The sequence below is a fragment of the Zingiber officinale genome, chromosome 5A, assembly GCF_018446385.1.
Source record: "Zingiber officinale cultivar Zhangliang chromosome 5A, Zo_v1.1, whole genome shotgun sequence".
NCBI classification, from domain to species: domain Eukaryota; kingdom Viridiplantae; phylum Streptophyta; class Magnoliopsida; order Zingiberales; family Zingiberaceae; genus Zingiber; species Zingiber officinale.
Window position 1 is genome coordinate 150,830,833 of NC_055994.1, and position 8,648 is coordinate 150,839,480.

Genomic DNA, 8,648 nt, shown 5'->3' on the forward strand with positions numbered 1-8,648 from the left:
TACACTTCCAATTGACGACGATGAGCCTCAATCCATTGAGGAAGCATTGGAATGTAGAGTTAGAGAAAAATGGAAAGCTGCAATGGTTGAAGAGATGGAGTCCATGATTCAAAATCATGTTTGGGACTTAGTCGATCTTCCTCCGGGCCGAAGGGCTATTGGGAATAAATGGATTCTCAAAATAAAGAGGAAAGCAGATGGATCGATTAACAGATACAAAGCTCGTTTAGTTGCAAAAGGATATACTCAAATGGAGGGTATTGACTTTGAAGAGACATTTTCTCCCGTAGTGAAATTTGTATCAATAAGAGTTATTTTGGCCTTTGTGGCACATTATGACTTAGAATTACATCAAATGGATGTAAAAACCGCTTTCCTTAACGGTGATCTTGACGAAGAAATCTATATGGTTCACCAGAAGGTTTCATTCTTTGAAGGCCAAGAGCAAAAGTATGTAGACTTAGAAAGTCTATATATGGGCTAAAGCAAGCGTCAAGACAATGGAACATAAGATTTAATGAAGTCGTTTTATCTTATGGTTTTGAAATGATCAATGAGGATCGTTGTGTTTTCCTGAAAAGGGAAAAAGGAAAGTATGTCATTTTATCATTATATGTTGATGATATCTGATAGCTGGAAATGACATAGGATATGTGAATGAAGTCAAGTGGCTGTCATCACAATTTGATACAACAGATATGGGAGAAGTTAATACATCTTAGGGTGAAGATCATAAGAGATCGTCTTAAAAGACTTTTGGGCTGTCACAAGAGTCTTATATAAATAAGATGTTATATCATTTCAGATGTCTAATTGCAACATAGAACATACACCTATTGTGAAAGGTACCGTGTTGAGCAAGAGTATGTGTCCTAAAACTCGGAGGAAATAAATGAGATGAATAAAAACCATATGCCAGTTCTATTGGTAGTTTGATGTACACTATGTTGTGTACACGTCCGATATCGGCTATGTTGTGGGCTTTCAGTCAAACCCAGGACCGAGACACCGGAAGGCGATAAAAGGATATTCGGATATCCAAGGCGACAATGATTATTGTCTGTTTCAGGATCGAGATATGAGTCCGAAAGGTTATTCAGATGCAGATTTGGGCTGGAGACCGGATGATAGAAAATCCACATCGGGCTCTTGCTGAATGGTGGCGCCATCTCAGCAACAAAAACAAGCTTGTGTAGCTTTGTCGATTGGAAGCCGAATATGTGGCAATGCAAGAAGCGATCTGGTTGAGAAGGTTTAAGCATCCGAAAATTCCGAGGATAGTGGAGTCGATGGCATCTCTTGTGATGCGGTCAGTAATAGCTTTTCCAAGGATCCCAAATATCATAGCAAAGGCAAGCGTATAGAAATTAAATATAATTTTGTAAGGAATATTGTGGCTAAAGAAAAGTCATTCTTGAGTATGTCTACACGTGTTATGCTTGCAGATCCTTTACTAAGTCAATGACTAAAGAGTCGTTTAAAGAATACGTAAAGTCTTTGGGACTTCGTAGAATAATATTGAAATAACAATCAGACTTTGTGTTATGATTGTGTCATTTGCCATAATTTATTCAGGTATATGTTGTATTTATTACATTCATGTAAGATCTCGGTGAGCGTGTTGGCGGTGGAGATTGGTCCACCACGTGGCAATCGTCTCTGTTTATTAATCTGAATAGGGGAAGACCGTTATTTATGAAACTTACGTGGTGAAATTATGAAATTAGAGAGATTCATAAGTTGAGGTCCTGATAATATGTGTCGAGATGAGATCGTTTATGTAATAATCATGAAGTAAATGAACCTACCATTTACTAAACCTGTTGAAAGGATTAGAATTATATGTTGAATTCGGGATTAGGCGTTAGGTATGTCTAGATCGAAATCATGCGATGTTAAATTTGAAGACAACAGCACTCTTTTTAGTAAAGAGAATAACATCGTAGCATGTGATTCATACCACGTGCTATCATGCGACAATAAAGGTAGTAGGAGAATGAATCTACTTTTCTACTATGTGAGACCTTTGAGATTATATGTTAATCTCAATTTTACTATTTATTTGTTTACTTGAAGTTTTAATCGATGTCTGCTACTTTAGCGTGTATCCCATGGTATGGATGATTCGATTACATGGAGCATAACTAGGAAAGCGACTGATTAAAATGAATTGATTCTAGCTAAAAAGGAAGATTAAATATATTTACATCTTTTGTTGTTATTCACTGGTCGACCCATTTCTGTTGTGTACGGAAATGAATGTGAATATTGGATATGGAACATGCTCATGACATAATGGTCATTATAAGGGATTAGAGATGTTCATATCGATGTAAATGAAAATTATTTAATCTGGGTAAATAGCAAGACATGGATATCTTCAAGATAATGGCTGTGTGTCACTTGAAGATTGGATAGATTCTGGATAAAGGCTATGTGCCACCAGGAAAGAGGCTATGTGCCATGAAGAGTGTGTCTCTAATTTATTTGAGCAGCTAAGTAAAGTGTAACAACTTTATTAGCATTGATTGCTTAAAGAGCGGCTAAGTCAAGGTGTAACAATCTTCTTAGCAACTATCGCTCAGTGTGCTTGCTGTCGCACGAACCATTTTCTCTAAGTATGGATTGGATGTTCTTATACGGTCTATGTGACCAAACTCTCTAATAGTCTATGTGACTTATTAAGTTTTTGTGACTTACCTAAATGAACTAGTCTTAGTGACTTACCTTGGACGAGTGGGAGATGTTGGAAATGGGGATAGTGGGGAACGTGGCCCATGTTCCCCACTACACATAATGGAAAAGTCCATTATGCCCCTAGTGTATTTCCCTATATAAAGGGGATCCGTCCAAGGCTCAGGGTGCGCTGGAGACGAGAGTAAGAGGAGAACATCCAAGGCGGCGGGATTTGGTTTGTGGAATTGCGGAGGGCTTTCCGATCTTGTGATCGCTCTTCTGACAGCGAGTTTTCGCCACTGCCGACTGCGGATCTGCGGGAGATCGTTGTAAATTTTTATCGCATTTAATTAATTCGTCTATCATGCATTTAGAACATATTTTCTACACTCCTGATATAAGAAAGATAAAAATGCATCTGAAGTAAACAGGAGAGAAACTGTACTAACCAGGACCTGGGTATAAGGACAAACAGTTCGAGTGATATGAAAATCCTGTATGCATGTCAAACATAGGTATCCAAACAATATGCAGCATATAAATGCAGCAAACACAAACACAAGTAATAAATGCATCATGCATATGGTGCCAATGTCATGGTCACCCCTGACGCCAGTCAGCCAACTCACAACAAAAGTGGGACCGAGTGGGTAGGGCTGTGACAACCGTGCACTCCGCATCACTACTCCTGATGAGTGACCGAGTGGGTCGGAGTACACACATACTCCTACCCCAAATCATAAATGGGGGAGCGCAATGCTCTCATCTCCCGGTACACGATGACGGGGAGGGGTCCCTAACGTGCTACACGCTGCGTCACACTACCCATGAGCGGACCAACGGAGCACCGGAAGAGCAAACAGACATGCTACCACGCTGCATCACGCTACCCATGAGCGTCAACAACGGAGCACCGAACAGTGATGAAACTGGCGATGTGCTCGACAATAATGGAGCAATCTATCACACAGCATGCAATCATGCGAATGGTGCATGTCACTAAGCATGGTAATATACTAAACCAATCTATGGACATATAACGATGTGCACCATAGTGAACAAATCATATCAAAGTACACTAATCAAATAAGGTATCAAACCTAGGTCCTGAACATGGTGAAACATGGTTATATCACTACCCCTATGAGCATGTGTAATCAGGTACATAACAACACGAAATGCAAAACAAACAATCAATCAAACAGGTAACAGGTAATCGGGTAGTGATTAACCGAAACAAATGAGGAACATAATTAATGCAACTTGTTAATTTCATTACTATGCATATCAAAGACAATAAGTCAAAAGTACCCGCCTCCAATAGAAAGGTCCAATCCGAAATAGATCCCTCGTCGAGACACCGTCTCGAATCAAAGTCCTGCAAATAACGTGATATACAATTTAGCTAATTTTATAAACAACAACTAGCTAAATCCAACCCAACTTAATTAGGAAAAAAAAACCTAATCGATCCATCATTAATTAATCCTAATTAATGATTAACTTGAATTAATCTCCTTAATCAAAAATCCTCAATCAACCCAATCATTTCCTTTCGCTGATCTACTTACGATTAGCAATATGATCATCTCTAATAAATCCAAGGATGAACTCTAATCCAACATAAATCAACTGTACTTAATTCATCACAACTACAATAGATTAAGCCTTCCATAATCACATTAGATTAAGCTAAACATGAATCTATCATAACTTACCTAAATCCACGGCCCAAAAAGGTTGCTGCCGGACAGGAGATGCTGCTGGAAAAATGTGCCGAAGTAAACCAGTGTGCCCGTTGATTCCTAAAATAAATCCAGCACTCGATAATTTGCAATAATTAGGGTTATTTGCTTTAACCCTAACCATCCCCTTAGATTAATCTAAACAAATAAATTTAAGCGCAATCAACTATATAAAGAATCAAACCTATCTAACTCAATTTAGTATCTTACCTCAATCTCACAGCCTTTAATACTGATCCATAGCCAGGTAGGGTATTGCAGGATAGTGTAACTGTTGCTGGGAAACCAAGAAAACACCTCAGTTGGTGATCAAACAACCGGATACCCCACTAATCCAAAACCACAAGGCACAACCTCACCTGCCGGAAATCACCACACACTTCCTCTTCAATTACAGGTGCTGATCCCAAATCTAGCGATGTAAAAGTCTAAAATTCCGGAAAATTCCCATATCATTATTCTCTATTTTCTGGTATTTTACAGTTATCTCCTCTAACGTCTCATCAATCTGTACCAGAAGATCGGGTGCAAGGTTGCTAGCTCCCCCTCCTAGGGAAAAAACAGTTTTACATCACAGTAAACTACATACTTCAAGTTAACTACATTATGGATTCTGATTTTTATTTGCTCATTTGTTGGAATAATAATCTATGAAAGAACAAGAAAGAAAACTCATGTTAAACATATACCCAATAGGAATACAGCACGAGGAAGAATAGAAAGAATACTGCAATCATAATCATAATATGCACAGATTCTTTCTCTTGTAAGTATCTTCAAGTAGCTTTTGCTACATACTTCAAGGAAATACAAAATTCAATCATCATTTCACAATTACAATTCAGTAGGTTTCTTCAGAAAAAGGAAGCATCACTTGCATTACCATAATAAGTCTCATGAAACCAATCAGACACCCTTCAGTTAAAAAGGATAACTTAGAAAGAATCATCTAGTGAAAAAAAAGAGAAGTTAAACATCCATACTTCAATGTAACACATGCAGTAGTAAGTCAGGCGGAGACAATGTGGCAACAAGGAAAATGGTGTTTTACCCCTGAAGCAAGTTAAGTAATTTGAATTATCTAGATTTCGTGTTAAACTCTTGAAATTGGACAAAAACAATTAGGAGATTATTCAATGGAAAATTGAATCAGATAGTTAAACATTGACACGGAGAAATGTCTCTATAAGAGAAGAAGAAGAAATGTTCAAATATCTACCTGCAGAAGCTTCAGAGCCCTCTCAAGAACTTCACAGCAATTAACAAAGCCCGGAGGGTTTAGGGCCATAGCATCCCTCGAGAACTCCACATAAGCTAATACCATGCTGAGGACCACATCCTGCTTGAAAGTTTTTGGAAGACGCTCAAGGAGAAGACTCTTTCCTACTCGCAGGACCAATTCAGCTAGCCTTGCCTCTTGTAGCACACATAGAGCCCCGAGAAATATCACCTTAATTTCAGTTCAAAGACGGTCGGGAAATAGATAGATAGATAGTTAGGCTATAAACGACATATCCAAAGTATAAGAAACATACCTTATCCCAGGGGGCGTGTAGGCTGTGATAGTGGAATCAGGGTCCTGCACGAGGCCGCGGTTGTAGTCCCCGCGGGAGCTGGGGTCGGCAAGGTTGTCATAAGCAGCCTGGAGGATCTGACGACGGCCGATGAGGGCTTCTTGGCTGTATCCATAGAGAGGGGTTTGGAAACCCTAGCTTCGAAGGCTCGCCGAATGCCATCGGCTAAGAGGTGGGTTTCGGCACCAAGCACCTGAAACCCAAATAGATGGATGCCATACGGGATCGGCGGTCAGAAAACGAAAACCCAAAAAATAAAAAATAAAAACGGAAACAAGCATTTTGATGTAGGCGACGGTGGCGTCGACCGTCGGGTACCTGCTACAAGTCGATCAACAATAAATAAAATAAATAAATTTAAAATATAAAACTTAATAATCAATTAAATAATTAAAAATTTTAATTAATCCAATAAATTTGAATTGAGAGTCTCATCACATTAAAAGAATTATACTCTCAAATCAAATTCAAATTCATAAAAAATAAATCAAATTAAGTCAAGTTTGATCATACATTTTAAAATTTTGATTATTTTAAGCTTGGTTCGATACGTCATGATTATTTTATCAAACAAAATTGAACATCTCAAATCTTGACTCGAATTATTTACAATCCTAAGGAGGAGGGGGAGGAGTTGCCGGTGGCGGTGGAGGCAGCGAAATGGAAGTCACCGAGGAGACGGTCAGCCCACTTGTTGGAGCCACAGACGATGGAGAAGAAATGGCTGAGGCGGAGAGAAGGGAGGTCTTGGAGTAGGAGAGGCATCAAGAAGAACATTAGCAGGTGCCACGGAGTCGAGGGTGACACGGAGTCAAGGGACGCAGGAAGTCGGGTGCTGAGGAGTCGAGGTTATCCGGAGGACAAAGTCGATTTGATTTTACCTGGGCTTGAACCGTCAAAGAGTCGGGTGCTAAGGAATCGAGGTTACCACTGCTAGGAAGATGAGGCCGGTACAATTTTCCTTTGACGTGGATCACCATCTCAACAGCGCAGGACCACCAACTTTTCCTATCCGCGTTACGTTCAAAATGAATGAGGGACTCCTGTATTATATTAATTGACATGCATGCTAGTTCCTAAAGCATCATCATTAATTTTACAATTCAACGACCAAAAAAACCAATGCGGGCGCAGGAAGTTTCGAGGAAACTTCCTGCACTGGTCGGCCATGCCTTTAATAAAGATAAAAGAGAAATTGTCTAGATTAACCGGGTCAAATTACCAAATCAACTCAAATTAAGTATTAGGATTATTCTAATAATTCTGTTATAATTATTAGAATAATTCTCAGAATAATTTTTAGAATTATTCTATTATTTGTTAATTGGTTAATTGACCGAGTACTTGCTTAAACCCTATATATATTGTATTGTCCTTAGGGCAAATATCAATGAACAATAGATTTTATTACTCTCATGTTATTTCTTGCTCTCGCTCTCTCCCTCTTCTTCTTTTAACATGGTATCAGAGCCATATCTCTTTCCCTCCTCTCATACAGAGATCTAAAACCAACTTTTTTTTTTTTTTTTTATCTTAACCTTTGTTTTCTCTCTCCACAAAAGCAATCCATTACACCTTTGTTTTTCAGCCACATCACCTTTGTTTTTCTGCTGCCGCCGTTTTTGGTTTTCAACATCAATCCATTACAAAAGCTGCTGCCACCTTTATTCTTCAACAATATTCCAGTGTGCTGTTCATGCCAAGAACCATATCGCCGAACGCCGCGGATCCCAGCAAGCCAGCAACAGCCACATCCCAGAGGTGATGTGATTTCGCTCCTTCTCAAGCTGTTGATCTCTGGAGTTTCTGCCAATCTCTGGAGTGTCCATCATCCACCATCCCAGAAGAGAAGCTCCGGCTATCTATTTGCTGCTTGTCTTGGTTTTCTACCACAAGAAGCTCCGGCTGTTCACATTGGTCACAACGCATATTTGTTCTCTTCTTCACCACAGATAAGTTTGCATTACACAGCTCATTCCTTTTATAATGTCAGAACTTTCTTCTCCATCTTCCACCACAGAAACAAATATTGCGACACAATTCTCTTCCTTACCCCTAAATGTCATGTCTTATTTACCCATCAAACTCACCAATGATAATTATATGCTTTGGAAGATGCAATTTATTTCGCTACTTCGTGTTCATGATTTACTCGGAATTATTGATGGCACTTCTCTTAAACCGCAAGAAGATGATTCAGGCTATACTATATGGAATAAGAAAGATCAACTAATTATGACATGGCTGATTTCAACAATTAGTGAGCCTATACTTCCTGCGATTGTAGGGCTTGTTAGCTCTCGTCAAATATGGGAAGCTCTTGCTCGAACCTTTGCTTCACAGTCTCAAGCACGTGTTCTTCAACTTCGCATGCAGTTACAATCGGTGCACCGAGGAGACAAATCCATCAATGAATATATGCAATCAATCAGAACCATTGTCAATAATTTAGCTGCGATTGGCAATCCTATTTCAGATCCAGATTTATTAATACATGTTCTTGCAGGATTGGGGCCTCAATATGATAGCTTTATTCCTAGCATAACTACTCGCATCGATCAAGTGTCACTTGATACCCTTCATGGCTTGCTCTCTTCACATGAGATACTTCTACAATTGCAATCTCAAAGGGTTTCAGATTCTATTGCTCTTA

General features: G+C 39.2%; 1 long non-coding RNA gene across 3 annotated transcripts; it reads right to left on the reverse strand.

Annotated features, from left to right (window-relative positions):
- Positions 1-3,993: 3,993 nt before the first annotated feature.
- LOC121982478 lies at positions 3,994-7,014 on the reverse strand. 3 transcript variants are annotated; one of them, XR_006112118.1, is made up of 7 exons: positions 6,924-7,012; positions 5,957-6,188; positions 5,641-5,871; positions 4,781-4,970; positions 4,632-4,698; positions 4,395-4,559; positions 4,018-4,054 (listed from the first exon to the last, which is right to left on the reverse strand). It is a non-coding gene; the product is annotated as an uncharacterized LOC121982478 (long non-coding RNA). The 3 variants fall into 3 exon arrangements; XR_006112117.1 differs by having other exon boundaries at positions 3,994-4,054; positions 5,957-7,014; XR_006112116.1 differs by having other exon boundaries at positions 4,001-4,054; positions 4,395-4,481; positions 5,957-7,014.
- Positions 7,015-8,648: the final 1,634 nt, after the last annotated feature.